We start from the raw sequence: 22,799 nt of genomic DNA, 5'->3' as shown, positions 1-22,799 counted from the left end.
TCAGACCCCAACACCCAAGATAAGCAGTTCACAAATGCTTGTGACTTCAGCTCAGTGGAGCTCTGATGCCTCTTGCCTCGGAGCATTTACCTGCATGCGCACATATCCTCACACAGATGCACACACATGCAGTTAAAATTCATGAAATTAATCTAAACAATATAGCACATTGAGTCTCAAGGGAAGCTTGTATGTCTGATTAAAAAAAAAAAGACACCCATAAGATGGTGTCTGCATATGAAATTAGCTACTTAGCAGGTAACAAAGAGCAGACACTGGAGCATCCACTGAGTAGCTGAAGAGAGCATGTTCCTAGATTGAGTCCTTCGAGCTTTGAAGAGCTATGAGATCAGCTAAAATGATCACTATTGTTCACAATGTTGCTCCATCCTTTCTGGATAATGGATGGTTGACCACAGGATATACATGGGGTTTGCTTCCCCGGCACATGGTTATGCATGTCTTCTTGTTTGTGGGCAGCATGTCTGGACCTTTTTCTACTTCTTCAGATCTGAATTATAAACCCTTTGGCCACACATTGAGAGCACAAATGATGAGTAACCAAATGCATTTGCTCTGTTTATTCTGAGTAGGTAATACAGTATTGTGTAGCTTTTTTTTCCCACCTCAGAATTGAAATATTGTATCTTGTATGGAAGAGAAAAGCTCACTGAATTTACAATGCTTAAGAAGCTCATGGGTTGTTAGTCTAGGATTAGAAAGTTCACAAATATGTAAATTAACACGGTCCATCCCAGGGTTATATAAACAGTTACAACAGCTGGTGGGGGGATTCTTCAAGCATCTGAGTTGCCTGCAAGTTCATGAATGGTCTGCAGTGGCTTTGGGTAATGCAACTGTCTTTGCATCACTCATGATTTGGTAAATAACCTATAGCCCACACTCCTGCGAGTAATATCAATAAATTCACTGGTTTGTCAGGCTAGACTTGTGCCAAATTGTTGCTTTGGTGGCATTTGGTACCCTCTCTGGGGTGACTAGAAATTTGCTGACATCTCTTCGGGAAAGTCATTCAACATATTAGAAAGGATGACAAGACCACAATATATTGCCTATAATGAAAAATCTATACTGAATGGTTTTCCAAGTTGCCTAGGCCCAGCATATTTCCTAGAAAGCGTCTTCAGTCATTTTCCTCTGGGGTTCCATGTCTACTTGTCAGTTTCCTCAACCAGTGACTGTCCAGGTCACTTACAGCACAGGCTAAAATTAAGGCTCACAGAGACAGTCTGTTTACTATGTTCTCGAGTTTATATGCCCCAGTCCCCATGCCTCTGTAGTCATTTTACAGGTGCCTATGATTTTCCTTCTTTCTTAAGCAAATAAAATTCACCTGCACATTGCATTCCAGCCATTCTGCCCCAAAGGAATCTTGTCCTATAATCTAGTCCTCCACCTACACCCACATTTCCTTTGATTGATTTTCCTCTGTGCTCATTCCTTCATGTTGAAAATAGAGAAGTGAGAGAGAGAGAGAGAGAGAGAGAGAGAGAGAGAGAGAGAGAGAGAGAGAGAGAGAGAGAGAGAGAAACAGAGAGACAGAGAGACAGAGACAGAGTCAGAGAGATGGAGACAGAGATTTCTATTTTGTCTAAGAGCCAATGTTTGACTTCCTTTCAAAGATTTTCTAGAAAGAATTATTTAAAGACTCTAAAAGTTCAGAAATCAGCAACTCTAACTTTTGATATCACCATCCAACTAACATTTTTGTGGCTAGTTACCAAATTATGTGTACCAAAAATTAGGTATCAAATCTAAGAAGCATTTGTCAGTCTTTATTTTATATGTATGACTCATGGCCTAGATAGGGCTACTCCCTTTTGCTTGAAAATATCTTCTCCTTTCTTTCCCATGACCCTACACCCTTCATATCCTCTACACTTTTCTCCACAGTTCTCTATTCACCCCTAAGTGGCCAATGTACTCTAGTGCTTCATCAGCATACCACTCTATATTATTAGACAAGCTATTCCTAAAAATCTTCCCTAGTACCAAGGATTCAGAGAGCATTGATAAGACACTAACTTTAAAATATATGTGTGTCTGTCCAAAATTCCAGATACTTGTCTCCCAATTGTCTACTAAACATTATCAAGTATCTCATGGGTACTCCCAAGTAGACAACGAAATTTGGACAAGATCATCTTGCTCACCTCTTAAAAATGTGCTCTTTCTAGACAAACCCAATCCCATCCTGCTAATACACCTTGCTTGGTGGCCTGAGCCAGAAACCAGTTAGTCTGCCAAGAATCAGCCTCTTTTTATTTGTATGAAATTATTTCCAAATCATGGCACTGTTAACTCACCAAAGTCCTCCTTACCTGTCTGTCCCATTCCAGGTTTATTCAGCATCCTCCTGTATTCCAACACCCTTCTAGTTAGTAGTCTTTCTAATCTTAATTACATCCCCATTTCATTCCAACACCTAGCTTCTAGTGAGTACTCTAAACAAGCAATTCTAAATCTCTCTCTCTGACATGACATGCTCCAACCATATACCATCTTCCTCATGCACTGTTCTTCAAATTTTGATGTGCCTAAAAACCAAGTGGGGTTTAACCTCACCATATTATCTGTTTTGACTGAAGATGTCTGTGTTGGAACCTGCAAATATGTGTTTTTAACATATATGTGGGTAATGATGTCGTGATCCAGCAGCCACACTTCAGTACCAAAGCTCTATTGATCATAAAATTAACTTGTTTATAAAAGCCCTTAAAGTATTATTGTATGATCTAATACTGCAGCCTCTCCTTCCCCCTTCTTTCTTTGTGCTTAGAAAAATTTGAACGGCTTGTGGTTGCCCAAATATAGCATGGTAATTTGATTTTCATGACTTTGAATGTTAAGTCCATCTGGTCTAATTCTCTTGTGTCCAAAGTCCTAACTCTTGTGCAGTACGCTGGCCTCAGAAGCTAGCAGAAAAAGCTTGAAGAATTGGTACCTGATCTCCACTACAGCATCTGCCCCTACAAAATTCCTAGCTCTCTATTAAAACTTTATACTAGAGAATATGCTGATTAATAATCATAAAACAGAAACTGCAGTGAGATAAGTCTTGCAGTTATATTTTCCTTTTCAATGTTCAATAAAATGGTAGGTAAGAGAAAGGTCTAGAATGTATTGATTTATTGTGTATAGAGTTAGAGCCCATCTTGTATTTAATCAACTGGAATTTAGGCAAATTTAAAACTAATAAAATATTTGCATGTTTTTCAAATTGCTTCACTAAACTCTTTTAATTTAAAAGTACCCCTGAGTATATTACTAAATGTGTTAAATGTGTCACCGATTACAAAATCATGAATGATTAGCTAATGAGTCATTTGAAGGTCCTGCTTATTAATATTTATAGCCTCATTGCCTGGAACCTAATCATCAACTTCTACCAATACCCTTGGAGAAATGAAAAGAATCCTCATTTATTAAAGGTAGGATTCCTTATCGCTATAGGACTCGATTCTTGCTCTCAGGATGTCATGGGCACTGCCAACACTGACCCTTCCTCAAAGATATTGTAGGCTTTTCTTTAGGCTTGTGTAGATTTCCTCTGGGTTTGACTTTATTATCTGATCTTTAAGAGACATTTCTGTTTTATAGTTACCAAATAAATTCCTATACTCTGTTAATCATTTTCTTTTGGCTGTCAGTGAGGTGTAGGTGACTAGATGTTAAACAAACATTCTTTTTCAAACTCAAACTGAAATTGGGATGTTCCATTTGTTTATACTATGTAGACATGAAAAAAAATGCGAATTTTTTTTTCACTTAAGATTCTCAAAGCCCTTGCCTTTCATTTGCAAAACTCTATTTCCTTCAATTCTTTTAAAATGTGTGTGTGTGTGATGCTATCACACATGTGTGTGCCATGGTGATCAGAGAATAACTTAGAAGAGTCGGTGCTCACCTTCTACTGTGTGCGTTCTAGGATAGAACTCATTTCTTCAGGCAGTATGGTAAACACCTTGCTTTAGCTGCTTAGCCACATTGCCAGCCTTCAACTCTAGCTAACACCTAGAAATCTGTTATGGCTTTTCTGCTGTAAAAACAGTGTCTTCTAAGGTTATATTGTTGTGAAAGCTTTCTTACTGCGAGTGTCCTCTCCTACTGCCACTGCTACTGTTTCTTTGTATAAACTGTGATGCATACATACATGCTAAAGAATGTGAGATGTCACAATAAATTTGGGTTCCCCACCTTTAAAGCCATATAGAACGAAGAGAATGGTAGGAAAAAGCTTCCTAAACTGCCAAAGAGAAAAAGAACCTCAGTTCTGTGGAGGTAGAAGCTTTGTGTGTGCTTGCACAGAGAACATGGAGGTATACACTCTAGCAAAAGATAATGACATGTGCTCTGAGAAATGCAAATCACCTATGTTTACCTCTGTAACTACTTGTGAACATATCAGAGGGAGCCCAATCAATGTAATGGGAGAGTCTCTCCATGAAAAGTAATTTGGTTGCCCTGGTCTTCTAAAACAAGGGGATATGTCCATGAACACACTGTAATTGAATCTTTATTATGTGTGTAAGGTTCTAGGAGGGTTCTATTCTGGCTACACAATGTCTGTGAACAAAGGACTTATAAGGTAGCCATTTCTTCACTTCCTTTACCAATGTTAACAACAACAAGGAAGAGGCAAGGCCTACAATTATGTCTGTTCTTTAAAAACACCAGTATATGGCTGTAACTTCATCCCAAGCAATGAACAGATGGGAACCAAGACTATGTTCAGTGTGTGCTCTCTACTTTCCTTTTACCAATCCATTTCCTGTCAAGCTGATAAGCCCTTTTATTTATTTAAAAATTGACTTTAAGAATGTTAATGAGGACATCTTGAGTTTTGCAGGCAAATGGATGGAACTAGAAAATATCATCTTGAGTGAGGTAACTCAGACCCAAAAGAACATGCATGGTATGTACTCACTAATAAGTGAATATTAGCCAAAACAGTACAGAATACCCAGGATACAATCCACAGAACTCAAAAAGGTTAATAAGTGGAAGCCAAGTGAGGATACCTCAATCCCACTTGGGAGGGAGAAGAAAGAAATAACGGGGGGGGGGGGGTGGGACCTGGGTAGGAAAGGAGGCAGAGAGGGGAAGAGGGGAACTTGATCAGTTATTGATTGGGGGAACAGGATTGAAGCCCTGAGGGCCAGCAGAAACAATGGAAACAGGCAACCTTGAGAGGTAGGTGGTGGGGCAGGGGAACTTTCTAGAATACACCAGAAACCTTGGAGGTGAGAGACTCTCAGGACTCAAATGGAGGGACCTTAGATGAAATGCTCTACAGTGGGGAGAAGGAACTTGTAGAGCCCAGCTCCAGCAGAAAGAAGGGGCATCATGTGAGGGATGGGTTTGCCATCCCACAGTCAAAAAGTCTGACCCATAATTGTTCCTGTCTGAATGAACTGCAGGGACAAAAATGGAGAAGAGCCTGAGGAAAAGGCGGTCCAGTGACATACTCACAAAAAGGGGCCTATCATGACTAACTACCCTCTGAAAGACCCAAAGGCAGCTGAGAGAGTCAGATGCAGATACTTACACCCAACCAATGGACAGAAGCTGCTGCCCCCTGTGGTTGAACTAGGGAATAGCTGGAAGAAGCTAAGCAGGAGGGCGACTCTATAGGAAAACCAGTAGTCTCAGCTAACCTAGAACCCTGAGATCTCTCAGACACTGGACCACCAACCAGGAAGTATACACCAGCTAATATGAGACCTCCAACAGGAGAGGTCTGCCTGGTCTGAACTCAGTCAGAGAAGATGCATCTAACCCTCAAGAGACTGGAGGCCAGGGGAGGTCTGGTAGGGTGACAGGAGGAGGGTGGGGACATCCTTGTGGAGACATGGGGAGAGGAGGTATGGGATTTGAAAAAGTCAGAGGGTGGACTGGGAGGGGCATAAAATCTGGATTGTAAAAAAAGATTAAATAAAAATTTTTTGAAAAGAATCTTCACTCATTAAACACCATGGCATGCTAAACTTCTGATACTTCATAACAATGTTCCCCAGAAAGAAGGCATTTTCCATAATTACAAAATAAACACATGCCACGTGCATGTTCTACATAACTTTTCATCTAAACAGATATATTTTAAGTTTTATGTTTTAAAAGTGAAATTATCATATCTACCTCATCTCCCATTGTCTGCCTTCTAATTCCCCTCATCTGCTGCACTAACTATTTCCTCCTGACTCCATGTGTCCTTCATTTTTCAAAGCTACTTAATCTACTTAGTACTGCCAATAGGTGCATCAGTACAGGGCACCATCTACTAGATGTTGAGCAGCCTCTCTCTTTAGTTTGATCTTGCGCAGGTCTTGTGCATGCAATCGAATTGTGAGTTCATATGAACAACAGTCTTTCCTTGTTCAAAAACCACCTTTGCTGTAGTCATCTACCACCTAGGTTCTCATTGTCATGCTAGGCCCTCTTCAGTGATGGTCTGTGACCCTTGAGCAGAAGAAGTATACTATAGATGTTTTCTGTGGGGTACCAGTAACAACTTTTTCTTGATTAATAAAAATATCATGGTACCTTCTGCTATAAATCTTTACTAATTTCTTTTGTCAAAATGATGAATCCCTAATTTTTATTCAGATTTACCCCAAGTCTTTTTAAGGCTAGCCCAAATTCTCACAAATATCAAGATCAATTTATCCTATTGTTCATCTTATATGTGAGAGCATTAAATTTCAGAAAAGTTGCATAGCCTGTCCAATGAAAGGGCTGAAGGCCAAATTCAGGGATGTGTTTTCTTAGAAATGAAGACAGACACAGAGTTATCTAAGTAAACATTCCTGAGTATTTAAACACCTGAAAAAGCCTGTGAGGCAAGTTGTTAGAAATTCAAAGGTAGTGCAATTTCTCAAAATTGCATTATTTAAAATGAGAAATAGAAAAGGAAAGAAAAGGGTAGTGGTCACTCAGAAATGTGGAATAAGTTTGTTTTGTATTTACAGTAACCCTTTCAAAGCCTAAACAAGAGGGTCCATACTTTAAGATGTAAATACATGAATAATATAGCCTTGCACTTTTAATATCATGCTACCAATAGTATACAATAAAAGAAATTTTATGAATTGTTATATGCATTTATGTATATATATCCTGAATACATAAAGAAAACCTCTTTAGTTTGTATAATGTTACTGTAAGTATGTTTTTAGGGCTATTCCTGGGGTACAGGAAAAGTTGTTAGAGCCCCTGAGGCTGGGCCTATAGCCTGCTGTGAGCCACCTGACTTAGGTGCTAGGAACCGAACATAAAAGAATAGTATGTGCTTTCAGCCACTGGTCTCCAAGCCTGACTTTCAGTTTTCAATGAACATGAAGAACACAATTGTACATGGCTGACCACAGGCATAGTTTTTCATATTTGAGGATAAATATCTTGGTATGAGATTATGCATTACACGGTAAGACTGTGTTTTGTCTTGTAAAAAAGAAACTTGCAAACCTCTAGTTCAAAGTAAGCATAACATTTATAATCTCACGAGTAAGATGGGAGTTTTTGTAGCTCTGAATCCTCCTTAGCAAGAATGATTGCCAGGCTTGGGGATTTTAAAGGTATGTGGAGTTTTAATTGCTTTTGAATTACTGAATGGTTAAATCCCAAACCTCATTAGTTTTAGTCCGCAATCTCTGATGAAAGGTTATGTAAGCATGTTTAACATGCTTGCCTCCCATCTGTAGATCTCTTTGCTGATATGTGATTCATGGCTTTTGCCCAGTTAATCATTTGCTTCTTGATGATGTTAGGGCTTCCCTGCCTACTACTAGGTAGAAGTCTTACATCAGATGTGTATCATGCACAGGTTTCCTCCCAGTCTAAGACTGCCTTTTCCTTTTGCTAACAGCATGCTTCATAGAGCAGGATGTTTTAATTTGAGAAAGGTCCAGGTTATCAGTTTTCCTTTGATGGTGTTATGCCTAGATTTCATCCCAAACTCAAGGTCATAGAGATCTTCTGTGTTTTAGCCTAGAAGATTTATAGATTGCATTTTACGCTTATGTCCATGAACCACTTTTGGATCAGCAGTTGGGAAGACTTTAACAGCATGTGAGGTTTCATGTTGTGGCATGAGTTGAACATCCAAGTGTTCTATTATCACAGTTTACACGTCTAATGGCAGTAGAAGGCAAATGTCTTTGCTGGCCATTTGAAGGTATTAGTGACTTAATGAATAAAATTATCATAATGATGAAGCATTTTTTTCAGTTTGTGAACCTCCAGAAGTCATGACTCTGAGCCAAGATTACCAGGTTATACCTCTTTAGCAGCACTATAGACCTTGAGCTAGCATGAGGCTCCTTCATCTCTTCAACCCAACAGCAACACTCATGGCCTCTGCCTGGAGATTTCTAAAGTTTGTAAATTTGTTTCTTCTGGGGCAGCCCACTGACCTTCTGAGAGCACCAAGGAAAAGGGGCAACACATCTTCATTGTGAAGCCTCAGCTTGTTTCCTGGAAACGCCATCATAGTCCTGGTGCTCTGAGACAGGACATCTTTGTACCTTGGCAAGAGTATTGACTTAATGGAGATACCAATACAAGCTTAGTGATTCTGCACTGGGTGTTTTATCTCTACATGTATTAATTCCATACTTAGGATAAACATTAAAGTTCTGTACTCCTGAAAATCTCATGTCTTCACAAACACTCATTCTAATTTAGCAAAAGTGAAGATAAACAGTGGAAAAGATCCTGGAAATCTGGAAAACAGTAGGAAGAAGAGGGTATGCCCTGGCATAGAAGAAGGTAGTTCTAAAGATCACCTTTACCTACATGTCAGTCCAGCCAAACAGAGAAATACGGCATTTGTCATTGCTAAGTGGCTTCCTTAGCCTCTGGAGCAATGTCAAAAAAATTATTTATCTTTATAATGAATTTTAACTCACAAAATCAGGAGAGAAACTTGTAGTCATCCACTGTGGAGATAATAAGAGATTACCATGAAAACATTGACCCAAACAGCACTGTGTTTCCTGCAGGAATGCTTGACTCAATGGTTAAAAGTTTCCACCAGAAATCTTTTTGAAAGTCTTGAAATGTATTTCAATTGCCCCCTCTGCATTTTTTTCTTCCAAAACCAAAAATAATTGTTCCCTCAATGGCAGTTTCTGCACTCCTTTTAAATGTTTGTGAAGGGATTGGGGCTTTGTTCAAGCTGTTCCCATTCCTTTAACATGTATAATGAAAGAGTCTGTTTAATGTATTCACTGAAAGAATTATTTAAGCTCCAGTACAACCCTTCATTATTGACATGGATAAAAGAAACAAAAAGTGATTTGCACTTGAGAGTTTGCAGCATGAAGTGTCTCTTAAACAAAACCAGCAGCAAACATAGACTCGAGCAGGCAGCAGGCAGGAATGAGGAAGTATCCATAAAGCAAGCACACGCCTACACTTGACCCATGGGGTTCTGACATGAGAGGATGCCAAAATGATTCCAGCAGGCAGAGTCACAGGAGCCCCGAGTGAAAACAAAACACAGTGCACAGAACTTTGAGAATCACTGCTAAGCAACACTGCCCCCATCCCCAGACCCTCCTCTCAGCCACCATAGAAAAAGAAGAAAGTGGATATTGCTGCCTATGGGAATGGGAGGCATTATTTCTGAAAAGAGAGCTGTAGGCTTTCTCTAAGGAGAGCTGGTTCATTCACCCTCACACATAACAACGAAGGAAGAATCTCCAGGGTCTTAAAACAATGCATGTGCTCTGACTCTCTGGCTCTACCTGCCTACATAGTAGCAGAGAGTAGGTAGTGTCTCTGTAAACATTTCTTTTTATTTGCCAATCAAATTGTCAATTGATTGGATATTATTTATACTCACTGCTGTCCGGTCAAAGTTGGAAGGAAAAAGCTACCCAAAGACCCTTAACATACTCATCACAGTTAACACTTGTTGAGCTCCTAAAACTTACCCTAAGTGCTTACTCTAGGTTTTTTAATCTTCAAAGCCATATCCAAAGCAAACACTATGAACAAGCTCAGTTGCATAGATTAGAACACAAGCTCAGGAAGACTGGGGTAAATTCAAATACTGGGTTGTTCAGTATTTGAATTCAGGCTTACTTCATTCCAAGCCCTGGAAAGTTTAGCACTGTTTATCTATTATAGACACACATCTGTAGCCCAGGTCACTTGCTAAGAAGGTGCTTTGATGCTATGGCCCCATTGGAAGGCCATCTTCATCTTTAGATAATCGGGATGGCATGTTCAGTACGCGCATGAACTGAGGGATTACTCTGCTTCAAACATGAAACTTTGGCGAGCACCTTGTGTCTGCTTCCTCAGTTGTACCTACTTCTGAGTGGTTTGTTTATTTTATTTTTAGGCTAGAGGGGATATTCACTGTCAAGCCATTAGAGGAACACTTAGTCTATAGAAGAGAATCACTAATATTGTTTCACTTCTAGCAGTCTGATGAAAGAGGACTATGTCATAATAAATTATACATAGTCACCCCTGGCACTCCTGGTTCTTTAAGAGTGATACACAAAATACTGTGTACAATTTTTGTAGAGAAAGCAGGATAGTGTCAGTGTGAGCTTCTTTCTCATGTCATGTCACTGCTGTTAACCTACAATGGCTCTAGGCTGTGCTGTTGGAGAGACCCAATTACCGTGGACTCAGTCAATGGAGAGACCCAATAAACGTGGACTCAGTCAATCATACTCCAACTTTGTATGTTATTTCTAAAGCATCTGTTGGCCAAGCACTGCTTTATAAGAGTGCCTTAGAACGAGAGGTTAAGTAACTCACTTAGAGGTTAAATCAATACTTAGACTAAACAGCCCATAATTCTCAATTCTCAATCCACCCTTCTCCTTGACTCGTGTTCTTTTGAATACATTCTTGGCTATGTTTGAGAATAGTCATTACTCTTCAAAACAAGGGGGAGTGAAATATTCACATAACAGATGCCATTGCTTCAGAGAGAAAGGAGGAACCAAGAATATTGATACCACTTATTAATCACCATCCCTGCCCTGTGACTTTTCAAATGCTAGGTAAAACTATCACTGACCTACATCTCCAGTCCTTGAATGTTGGGGGTAGAGTATCAGTGCAGCTCAGGCTGGAGTTAAGTGTATGAGTTTCTTGTTTCTCACCTTCCCATGTCCCTAGAGTACTTACATGTCAATATGTAGCACACCTGATAGCTAATTACTTATGAAGTAAGGTAGACAAGACCAATGACTAGATGCTAATTTATTGATTTTCTTAAAGCACTGCTTATACTGACTATTTGCCAAACATGAATTCATTTGCTACCTGAAACAGATTGACCTAGAGAAAAGGCTATAACAATGGGCTGTTGCCCTTAACAACCTGCTGACTGCCATATAAGCTTCTATAAAATCTCTATTGCTTGCCTGCTAATCCTTATAGTTTTAGAGTATAAAATGAGAATGCAAACCAGACCTTAGCTTGAAGTCTTTTTAGAGCTATTCTGGCTTTGGTCCACCGATGACATCTCTTTTCTATCCTCATTGGCATCTGGATGCTCATTACACGAAATTCCTCACAACATATATAGTAGTATAATTCAGATTAATATTTATATATTTTCACAAAATTACTAGTTTAGGTTTTAATGAAAACTGTGATTAAGATTTCTTTCTGTGATCCATTCTTGAGCATCCAGCCTATTTCTTGGGGTCAAAGAACTGCACAAGGTAAATTAGTTATAGCTGTATCCTGAATGGGCACCTCTGATCATGGACTACTTGGTTGTATTGTAGAATCAAAGAGTTTGGATTCAAGAGGGTTTTAATGTAAACAGAGGGCAAATTGCAAGAAAAGAAGAGTCCAGCTTAATTCTATGACTCCCTGATCCATTCATTATTTCTTTGTCCTTTGAGAGTAAAAGCCAAGTGGCAAAGAACATCAAGTAACTGAACATCAACCTCCTAATATATCCAGAATGTAGTGTGTGGTGTGTGGTGTGTGTGTGTGTGTGTGTGTGTGTGTGTGTGAGTGTGTGTGTGTGTGTGTGGTACTCGTGCACATACACGCATGAGTGTGCATGTGTCGTGTGTAGAATGGAGCCAGAGAAGCAAAGACCCTCTCCCTATTTTTCTATAATGTCATCATAGAACACAATACAAACCCGAGAAAAGAGAAAGTTTGAGTATTCTCAGTGGACATAGATCTATAGCCATAGGAAAATGTGTTAGCATTTTTAACATTCACAGCTGGCTACCTCAAGAGAAATGGGGAAGAATGCCTACCTCCTGAGTTTGCCCCTCCCCCCCATATCAGAGATGGTGCCAAGTTTATATAAACCTGGCATAGCTCTGGGAAGCACTGTTATATTCTTGCTTCGGTGAGAAAATGTTTACTTGTGAAGGTTAACTCTCTTGCTTGTGACTACACATGATTTGTGGGGATGTTAAGATCAAGCCACTTCTGCCAGTTTGCAAGAGTAACTCCTTTCTTAGTAAAGTCTGCTGGGAAAGTATCTGTCATGAAAATCAAGCAGGATATCTGGCCTGGAAGAGATACTATTGGGTAAATGCTGTAAAGAATCTGACAAGCATGGTATTGATGAGGGGTATTTCTCCAGTCTAATAAGGTCTCCCCTAGGAGCAGGACACAAGTCAGGAATGGAAGGCCTCCCATAAGAAGAACATTCTGGCCATACCTGTGCAAATTAGGATGCCAAGCCCCACTATGCTGCCTTAGCTTGCTGTCAGATCTCTAACTGTGGTCCGACGCTTATTTTAACTACTTTAACATCCAGGCCAGTGATTCTGCACCCGAGAAAGCCTGGCTAAGTGCACGAGACGGAGGACAGCATGTGGAAAGAGTCTAGAGTTGTTTGCTCAGAGCCTTCTTTTCCACTCTAGAGTTCTCAGGCCATGGGAGAATATGTTCCCAGGTTGACTGAAAGTTGAAACTTTCTTCTGTTCTTGCCTGCTATCTGAGAAACTGAGGTTTTCTTCTGCTGGTTTGTGCTCTCAGTTGCCGAAATGTATAGAATATTGTGCATAGTTTGCTCAGGAGCCTAGATTTCCATGGCTGGATTTTTTTTGACAATTTTAAATTTTCATTTTGTAATAATTATATTATTTCCCCCTCCAAAACCTTTGGATATCCCTCTTCTTGCTTTCAAATTTATGACCTCTTTTTTCACTTATTTTTTCATATATATATACACACACACACACACATTCATATATACATGTATATACATTTATATTTATAAGCACACACGTGCATGCACGCACGCACACACGCACGCACACGCACACACACACACACACACACACACACACACACACACACACACACACATACACACACGTATATATCCAGCTCAGTTGGCATAGTGCTACTTATATGTATCTTTTTAGGGCTGGTAAATTTCTGATGGTATGGAAAAAAAACACAAAACAAATTATACAACTCAAAAAACAGGCCAGTGTACATTTCTCTGAAGGCCTTATTTAGTGGGTCAGTTCTTGACTGGTACCTGGAAAACCATCATTTCAGTAGTCTTCCATCACCCTCAGAGCTGATAAAGAGTGCCTGTTTGGAAATGTATATGTAGCACTTCCTTTCCTTCAGAGGGGTCTGAAATTTGGGACAGGCCAAGCAGTAGATGACTCGACAGAAATGGGAAGGGGAACCTTAAAAACTCACTCTTAGGGGCTGGAGAGGTGGCTTGGTGACTATGCACACTGACTGCTCTTAAGGAGGACCTGAGTTCAATTCCTGGCACTACCATGGCAGCTCACAACCTTCTGTAACTCCACTTTTTCGATATCCAACATTCACTTCTGACCTTGGCAGGTACCAGGCACAAGGTTCACAGACATGCATGCAGACAAAGCACTCATACGTGTGTAATAATAATTTTAAGAAGAAATTAGCCACTGGGTTCCTTTGGGCTTTGTCCCATCTGCCTTTTCAATTTGATAACTTGACACTGCAGCACATCTGTGAGTGATGACTTGCTGAGTCCTTTAAGTTTCACCAAAGTCACTAAACCTGAGGAAGATCTTTGGCTTATGAACACAGAGCATGAACAGGCTGTTCTAAAACCTTACAACCTTCTCTGTTACTGTCACACACACTCTTTTTTGTTTGTTTTTAATTTTTTCCAGGGCTAGCTTCCCTTCTGGATTTTGAAATCTCTAATTGTAGGCTGGGGCTATATTTGTTTAGTACCACCCAGTTCAGTGCTTTATACAGAATAAATACAAAGAAAGTAGATGGCACCTGGATGGATAAATACCACAAAGTTCTCTTAATTGTCAGGCCAAGCTCACTAAACTACATCCTTTCATTTGACTTGTTGGGATGTGAAGTCATTCTATTGTGATGTTTATAATATAATCCACACAGCAACTAGATAGATAGGTGTGCTTGTTTGATACAAAGGTTTTGTAGCATGTCATACATCTAGTATTTATGAATTTATCATTCTATGATAACCTAAAAGGTTAAAAAGAGAGATATTATTGTAGAGGATGTGAACAGAAGATAAATGCAGCAGAAGAGATATTGATTTGCCTTTTTTCAGTTTCCTTCTATCACCAACTTAGAAACTTCATCCATCACAATGAAGTGTGTGTGTGTGTGTGTGTGTGTGTGTGTATGTGTGTACACCATATCTGTGTGCAACAAATGAAATGTTCTTCAAAAATTTTTTGCTGTGTACTATTTGCATGTAGGGCTCACTGAGGCCAGAGAGGGGTGTTGCATCCCCTGGAACTAGAGTTACAAACATTTGTGAGGTACCCTGTGGGTTCTAGGAATTAAAAGCCTAGGTCCTCTGGAAGAGCAGCCAATGATCTCAACCACAAAACCATCTGTCTTATCCCCAAATGAAATCATTCTTGATGTCATTAAATCCCCTACAAAGCAGAACCATCAGATCTACATGATGGTGTAGGGACAGGAAACTTTGTAGAATTTGATGTTTATGTTCCTGTATGCTCTCTCTGGCTTGAGACTGAAAGGATGAGATATAATGACTTGGGGAAAGCATTATGACTCTGTGACATAGAAACTTCTAATAAAAGATTGCCTTTCCAACACTGGACGGGGCAGTTGATCAATACACCATAATTTAGTGAAGGAAGAAATCTTCCTGGTCATTTTATCTTGCCCTCAGTTCTGAGGAAATAATCTTTCAACTTCCAGGATGACTTTCTCTCCTTCCTGCCAGTTCCTGTTGGCAGACACAGGGCTTCAGAAGAGTCTTGGTCTCCCTATGCACATGCACACCCACAATTCTCAAGAGTGGCATGAACATATGTGAGACTTCTGGCTATCGTGTAATCTACCACAGGCATGGTGTTATAGCTATGTCTGGACATTCTGAGCACCTCATACAAGATCCACGGGAAGCTAAGCAGACTCACTGGGCCTCTATTGGTGTTCCTGGGAGTTAAGGAGGGTGTTTGAATCAGCACAGTCCCATACGCCTCTTCTGTTCCCTTTCTCTTGTAGACCCACAAGGAGCATTCTTTGGCTTCTCCTTGCACCATCTCTCCATCTAGCTCTTTGCAATGGCCGTAACGTGCAGACCCTCATTTTCAAACTTAGTTTTACTAAAGCCATCGTAAAACCTGTGGCTTATACACCATGGGCTAAACCCACGGTGGTACAGTAGCTGTTCCATGCACTAAAGAGCTAGTCATCTTTGAGGTCACAAATCGGTCATTTCTCAAATGTAAATGACAAAAACTTAGAGTCACCTCAAGCTTGTTATTCCCTGAGCATAGTAGACTCTTAACACCTTCATTTGCTGGCTACGTAGGTGAAGGAGAAGTGCTGAGAAGTTAAATGTATAACGAAATCTCTTGTGAGATCTAGATAGCATACTCAATTTAAAAACCGAGGCAGCATTTAATCTTATTTGAAGAAGATTCTAAAGCTGCAATAATCTCAATTATGTAATACCTTGCAGTTACAAAGTAGTTTAAGCACATACCATCTCATTTAACACATTCCCGTGAGTCCATGAGTCCATTTCACTGCCTTTATAGAAGCTGAAAGTGGAGCTCAGAATGTTTAAGAACAAGAGCTTGTGGCTAGCGAGTAGCAGAGTAGCCTCAATCTTGACACTACTACAACTCAAAATTCCCAAAGGGTTTTCATCCTTAGTCTTGGTCCTGTGGTCCCCTAGGGGATTCTTGCCTAAAATATCTGTTACCCACCATGAACACTGTCCCTTGCCATGAGGCTTAGGTCAAGGGCATTTTTTCGATGCATGTTGCTCTCCTCACATCTCTATGGTTGTTGATCTCTACCAATGCATTTCTTAGCACCCTAGGACAAAAGTGCTTTACAGTGAAATTTTTGGTCATTAAAAACAAATTTAATAGGTCGATAGATAGTGAAACAGAATACAGGCTTCTCCCGCTGCAGGCTTTCCAGCATTTTAGGTGGGAACTCTGTCTAATTATTTTTCTTCCACAGGGTTTATTTTACACATTGTTTTAGCCTTCTCCCCACGTCATTATATGAATCCCATTGGAAAAAATCCATTCATTGCAGAGCCATAAAATGTTTTCCTAAAAATTTCATCACCCATTTTATGGCTGGAAGCAACTCCAGAGAAATATATGTATGTGCTAAGAGATTCCAACTTGGGCATTGGGACTAATGGGGCCAGGACTTACAATACCAGGGCACCAGAATTTTATTTTAATGTTTTAAAAAAGCAACCCTCATGGGTTTTCTAAAGATGAATATCAAAATCTCAAGGCTTAGTCCATCCCCAATTTTGCTAAGTAAAATCATAAAGGTTACCTCTTTTTCTAAAATTGTTATTTTTAAAATGCCAGAGGTATCATTTATTTTCAAAGTGACATTTTTCTGAATCTTGAGTAAAAGAAAACAAACCAATAAATACAAATGGAATATATGATTAACATGTTCATTGCATGAGCCAGTCTAGAAATTCCAGTCTCTTCCCTTCCTCCTCTTTCTCTCTCTCTCCACGTGCTACCTTCCCCTCTGTGTCACCTGCCATCTTCTCCCAACATTTCACAAGGACACCTGCTCAACTATGTTCATACCAGCTTTATTCATAATAGTCAGAAACTAGAAACAACCTAGATATCCCTCAATTGAAGAGTAGATAAGGAACATGTGGTATATCTATACAATGGAATACTATTTAAAACCAAGATTTGATGAATTTTGCAGGCAAATGGATATGATCCTGAGTGAGGTAACTCAGCTCCCAAAGGACATGCATGGTATGTACTCATTTATAAGTTGATATTAGCCATAAAATACAGGTACCATGTTACACTCCACAGACCCAAAGAAGTTAAACAAGAAGGAAAGACCAAGTGAGAAAGCTTGTATCTCACTTAGAAGGGGGAATAAAATAGTCATGAGAGGTAGATGGAGGGATGGAACTGGGAGAGGGGGTGGGAGTGGGACAGGGAGTTCAGGATCAAGTGTGTGGAAGGACAGGAGACACGGGTAGATGTCCATGAAAATAAATGGAAATTTGCAACTGTCTGGGGTGAGGAGGAGGGGGGCATCTCCTGGACAAGCCACAGACCTAGGATAAGGGAGGCACCCAAGAATCAACAGGGGGGAGGGGCAGCTTAGCTGTAACTTACTACACTAGGGACCAGGAGCCTGAAGAGCCCACCTCCTGTAGTCAGACAGGAATCCCAGTGGAACAATAGAAACACAAACCCACCCACAAAACTTTCAACCTCAAATTTATCCTGTCTACAAGTAATGCAGGCATGGGGATGAGGGACCAGAGGCTTCTCTGGCTTTGTCTTCATTGTGTGTGTGTGTGTGTGTGTGTGTGTGTGTGTGTGTGTGTGTGTGTGTGTGTATCTTTTCTATTAGATGTTTTCTTCATTTACATTTCAAATGCTATCCCCTTTTCTAGTTCCCTCTCCGAAAATCCCCGATACCCTAACCCTCCACCTGCTCCCCAACCTACCCACTCGTACTTCCTGGCCCTGGCATTCCCTATACTGGGGCATAGAATCTTCAAAAGACCAAGGACCTCTCCTCCCATTGATGGCCGACTAGTCCATACTCTGCTACATATGCAGCTAAAGACACGAGCTCTGGGAGTCCTGTTTAGTTCATATTGTTGTTCCTCCTATAGGGCTGCAGACCCCTTCAGCTCCTTGGGTACTTTCTCTAGCTCCTTCATTAGGGGCCCTGTGTTCCACCCAATAGATGACTATGAGTATCCACTTCTGTATTTGCCAGGTACTGATATAGACTCACAGGAGACAGCTATATCAGGGTCCTGTCAGCAAAATCTTGTTGGTATATGCAATAGTGTCTGGGTCTGGTGTTTGTTTATGAGATGGATCCCTGGGTGGGGAAGTCTCTGGATGGTCCTTCCTTTAGTCTCAGCTCCAAACTTTGTCTCTGTAATTCCTTCCATGGGTATTTTGTTCCCTATTCTAGGGAGGAACAAAGTATCCACACTTTGGTCTTCTTCTTCTTAAGTTTCATGAGTTTTGCAAATTGTATCTTGGGTATTCTAAGTTTCTGGGCTAATATCCATTTATCAGTGAGTGCATATCATGTGTGTTCTTTTGTGATTGGGTTACCTCACTCAGGATGATATCCTCCAGACCCATCCATTTGCCTAAGAATTTCATAAATTCATTGTTTTTTAATAGCTGAGTAGTACTCCATTGTGTAAATGTACCACAATTTCTGGATCCATTCCTCTGTTCAGGGACATCTGGGTTCTTTCCATCTTCTGGCTATTATAAATAAGACTGCTATGAACATAGTAGATCATGTGTCCTTATTACAAGTTGGAACATCTTTGGGTATATGCCCAGGAGTGGTATTGCTGGATCTTCCAGTTGTACTATGTCCAATTTTCTGAGGAACGGCCAAGCTGATTTCCAGAGTGGTTGTACCAGCTTGTAGTCCCACCAGCAATGGAGGAGTGTTTCTCTTTCCCCATGCCCTCAGCAGCATCTGCTGTTACCTGAATTTTTTATCTTAGCCATTCTGATTGGTGTGAGGTGGAATCTCATGATTGTTTTGATTTGCATTTCCCTGATGATTAAGAATGTTGAACATTTTTCTTTTTTGGTGCTTCTCAGCCCTTTTGTATTCCTCACTTGAGAATTCTTTGTTTAGCTCTGTACCCCATTTTTAACAGCGTTATTTGGTTTTCTGGAATCCAATTTCTTGAGTTCTTTATATATATTGCATACTACTCCCCTCTTGAGTTTAGAATTGGTTAAGATCTTTTCCCAACCTGTTGGTGTCCTTTTTGTCTTATTGACAGTGTCCTTTGCCTTACAGAAGCTTTGGGATTTTGAGGCTGCCTGCCTACCCATGCTTAAGCATCTGATTTTGTTGAATAAATCCTCCAGCAGGCAGTGGTAACTATATTTCATGAAACTTTTGTGATGGACGTTTCAGTCATCAAATCCTAGCAAGCCATTATTTTCTCCATGGTTCATCTGCTCAGGGCCCATCTGAAGGTGTGGGTCCAGCAGTGGATAACTCAAGGATCACACTGTTGACAAAAACTACTTATTTGAAACATCTTCTTATATGATCTTCCTGTCTGAGGTTCTTTATCCCTTTGGTATACTACAGAGTCTCTGGTACATCAACAAATAGAAGGACCAGTCTACTCTTGCTCATGATGTGAAGTAGTGGGCAGTCCAGTCAGCAGGCTCTTAATGAAGCTGGTCACATCACCTCCATAGTCCAGAAGCAAAGAGTCATAAATACATACTACTGACAAACTCATTTTCTCAATTTTTACAGTCCAGGATCCCCACCAGACATAGTGGCAGGCCTTCCCTCTTCAATGAATGCAATTAAGATACTTCCTCACAGGCTTCTGTCCATGGCAATAACACTAAGGATTGCTTTACACGCGCCCCACCCCTCCCCGAGCCCTTGCTATGATTCCTTAGGGAACAGAGACAATTCTTTGATTCCAGGCCACTTCCTGTTGACTTTGAAGTACCCACTAGATGCTGTTTGATTTGCATTTGTGCTAGTTACTTTTGTCATAGTTACAAAATACGTGGGGGAATCAACTTAAAAAAAGAAACATTTATTTTGGCTCATAGCTTCAGAAGTATTTGTCCATGGTTACCTGGTTCTGGTATTTCTAGGCAGTATAACATGGCATCATCCCAGTGGGAAATATGCTGTGGAAGGAAGATGCTACCTCATGGTTTGGGAGGGCCAGAGAGTGAATAAATGAGAGAAAGAGAAACAGAGACAGAGAGAGATGGAAAGACAGAGACAGAGAGAGACAGACACAGAGAGATGGAGGAGAGAGAGAATATGAAGAAGGGACGTGGAGATTTCGAGGATAAGATATATCCATCAGTAGGTTGTGCCTCCAATAACCTGCTTCCTCTATGTCCCATCATCCTAACAAATAGGTTTATATATCACCTGTGAATTGACGCAATGAAGACACCAAACCCTCCAAAAGAAATGGAGTTGCAAATACAGTGGTGAGGAGGCCATTGAGGTGAGAGCATCAGTTCTCTGTGGATACTTTCAATTCTTTCAGGAGAATGTGTCCAGACTCAGCTGAACACCAATAGACCATATATGATCTGAAAAAAGCAGTTATTCTTATTTGGACTACAAAACACTTGTATTTAAATAGGATATAGCACAAATATCTTTACAAATTCTTTAAGCTCCAATAGGCTGCAAATCTGAACCTCAGTCATACAATATGCACTCTCGATAAGAATTTCTGCATTCAGAGAAGCCTTTAGGATTTCATCGTTTAACACCAGTAAGAACTATGTTCCAAGGGAAAGATATATTTAGCAGGTGGGCCTTTTGTCTCTCTTAATCATAATATTATGCTAAACTAGCCAAAGTTTATTCTTCACGAGACATAGATATGAAACAGAGTCTGCCACTGGTAAAATAATGTGTTATTAAAATGAGAAATCCCTTCGAAATATTTAGTAAAAATAGGAGAGAAACATACTCACGATATTAATGCATCCTGGCATAGTTTATAGAAAATTTTATAGGTTGTCTCTATGTTTTTATTATAAATGCATCCAGAACACAATTTCTTTCTTTCTTGAAGGAAACTCTCCTTCAGCTTGCTCTTCAGATACTATCCACTAAAGCCCCTCGAGGTCCTGAATGTTATTTTTAAGGGTTCTGTCTTCCAGACCAACTACCTGCTTTATTTTTTGGACAACATTAGGAAGAGAGAGGGGAAGCTGGGAAGGAGGTTTTGGGAGAACAGTGATGGAAAGATTGGATGAAAAGAGGGAGAGAAGAAGATGGAGAAGAGGAGAAAGGAAAGGAGAGAGCTGAAGCGCTTGGAACCCCAGGGATCCTCCAATCCATTCCTGCCATGTTCTGTGCCCTAATTCACATTCAACAACTTGCTGCTTGTCCTGGGTCATGAAGAACATCAGCTGAGTTATCATATAGATATCATCTCTAAATTCAACTCCGTGGCAGTCCACTCAGTTTAAAAGAAAACATTACCATTTTCTGATTTTCTATTATCATATCCCAGGAAAACTATAATCTAGTGGAATTCTTCCTGAGCCTCTCCTGGATTAGAGGCTGTGTATCCCCAGATGCTTTTCTTCTTAAAACACTCTGGTGACAGTGTAATAGAAAGCACTTGACAACTTTATGTAGCCAGCCATAAAAGTCAGCAGAGCAGCCATTAGGCAACCTACCACCTTTGAATGAACAACTCACAAATGATTATTACTTCATTAGTTTCTTTACTCATGACAAAGGCCACTTAAGGAAGGGCTAATTTTGGTTATGATTCAATGATGGAGCCTATTATGGTAGGGAAGGCATGACCATTGGAGGTTGGGGCAGCTGGTCACATTGCATGTGCTGTCAAGGAGCAGGAGATGAGTTCCCAGCTAGGTTGCTCCTTTTAATTAAGCCTGGGACCTAGCCCAGAGAGTACTGATGCCCAAATTCATAGTGAGTCTTTTCTGCTCAGTAAAATATTTCTCAAACACCCAAATAAACACTTGGGGAAGTTTGTGTCCATGGAGAACCTAAACTACACCAATCATTCTCATTTATTTGCAAATGTGCAATTTAATAAAGTCAAAAGCCCCCATTTTAACCTGCAGCATCACCATCCCATGGGCAGTCACATGAGAGAACATATGGAAGAGTCTTGTTATGGGGAAGCAGAATGAAAGTCAACACTGCTGGTGGCCTTAAACAGCACTGCAGGGCTATGGCTAGTTGCCTAGTGATCATTTCTCATTATCGGTGGGCTGCCAAACTGATACACATCTCTTCACTCTCCCCACCCAGTTCTGAGGTCACTAACCTTCTCTGTGCTGACAAAGAAGACTCCTTAAAACAAGGATGACAAAATGGGAAAGCTTTCCACATGCAGTTTGCCAAGCATCTCAATTGCATGTGTCACTTTTCAAGCCCACCAAGCTAGCAAAATACTTTGGCCCTGTTGAAGATGTTTGTATTCTCCTGGTGTATGTGTGTGCTCGTGTGTGCCTCTCTCTCTCTCTGTGTGTGTGTGTGTGTGTGTGTGTGCACACGCAGTGCACACATGTTTGTGTGTACAAACATACATGTGACTGTGCAATATACCCACATACTCCATTTGTTTAATATTTCCTTTAATTTCCCCCAAATCCACTCCATTCACAAACACCCACATCCACACCCATTTTACATGACTATTACATCAGAAAATGATGTCTCTGGATGTTGTGTGGTACAATAAATTTGGCACAGTAGATACTGACTCACAAAAAGCATTTCCTTAGGCTGTGAAGGAA

At 40.3% G+C, this 22,799-nt stretch overlaps 1 protein-coding gene across 4 annotated transcripts in view; it reads right to left on the bottom strand.

The window, feature by feature from the left end:
• Adamtsl1 (ADAMTS-like 1) overlaps nucleotides 1-22,799 on the bottom strand; it is a 914,539-nt gene that overhangs the window by 676,957 nt on the left and 214,783 nt on the right. The window lies entirely within an intron of this gene.

The sequence above is a fragment of the Mus musculus genome, chromosome 4, assembly GCF_000001635.26.
Source record: "Mus musculus strain C57BL/6J chromosome 4, GRCm38.p6 C57BL/6J".
Classification (NCBI taxonomy): domain Eukaryota; kingdom Metazoa; phylum Chordata; class Mammalia; order Rodentia; family Muridae; genus Mus; species Mus musculus.
The sequence above is the reverse complement of the archived record's forward strand: the minus strand, read 5'-3'. Positions and strand labels throughout refer to the sequence as shown.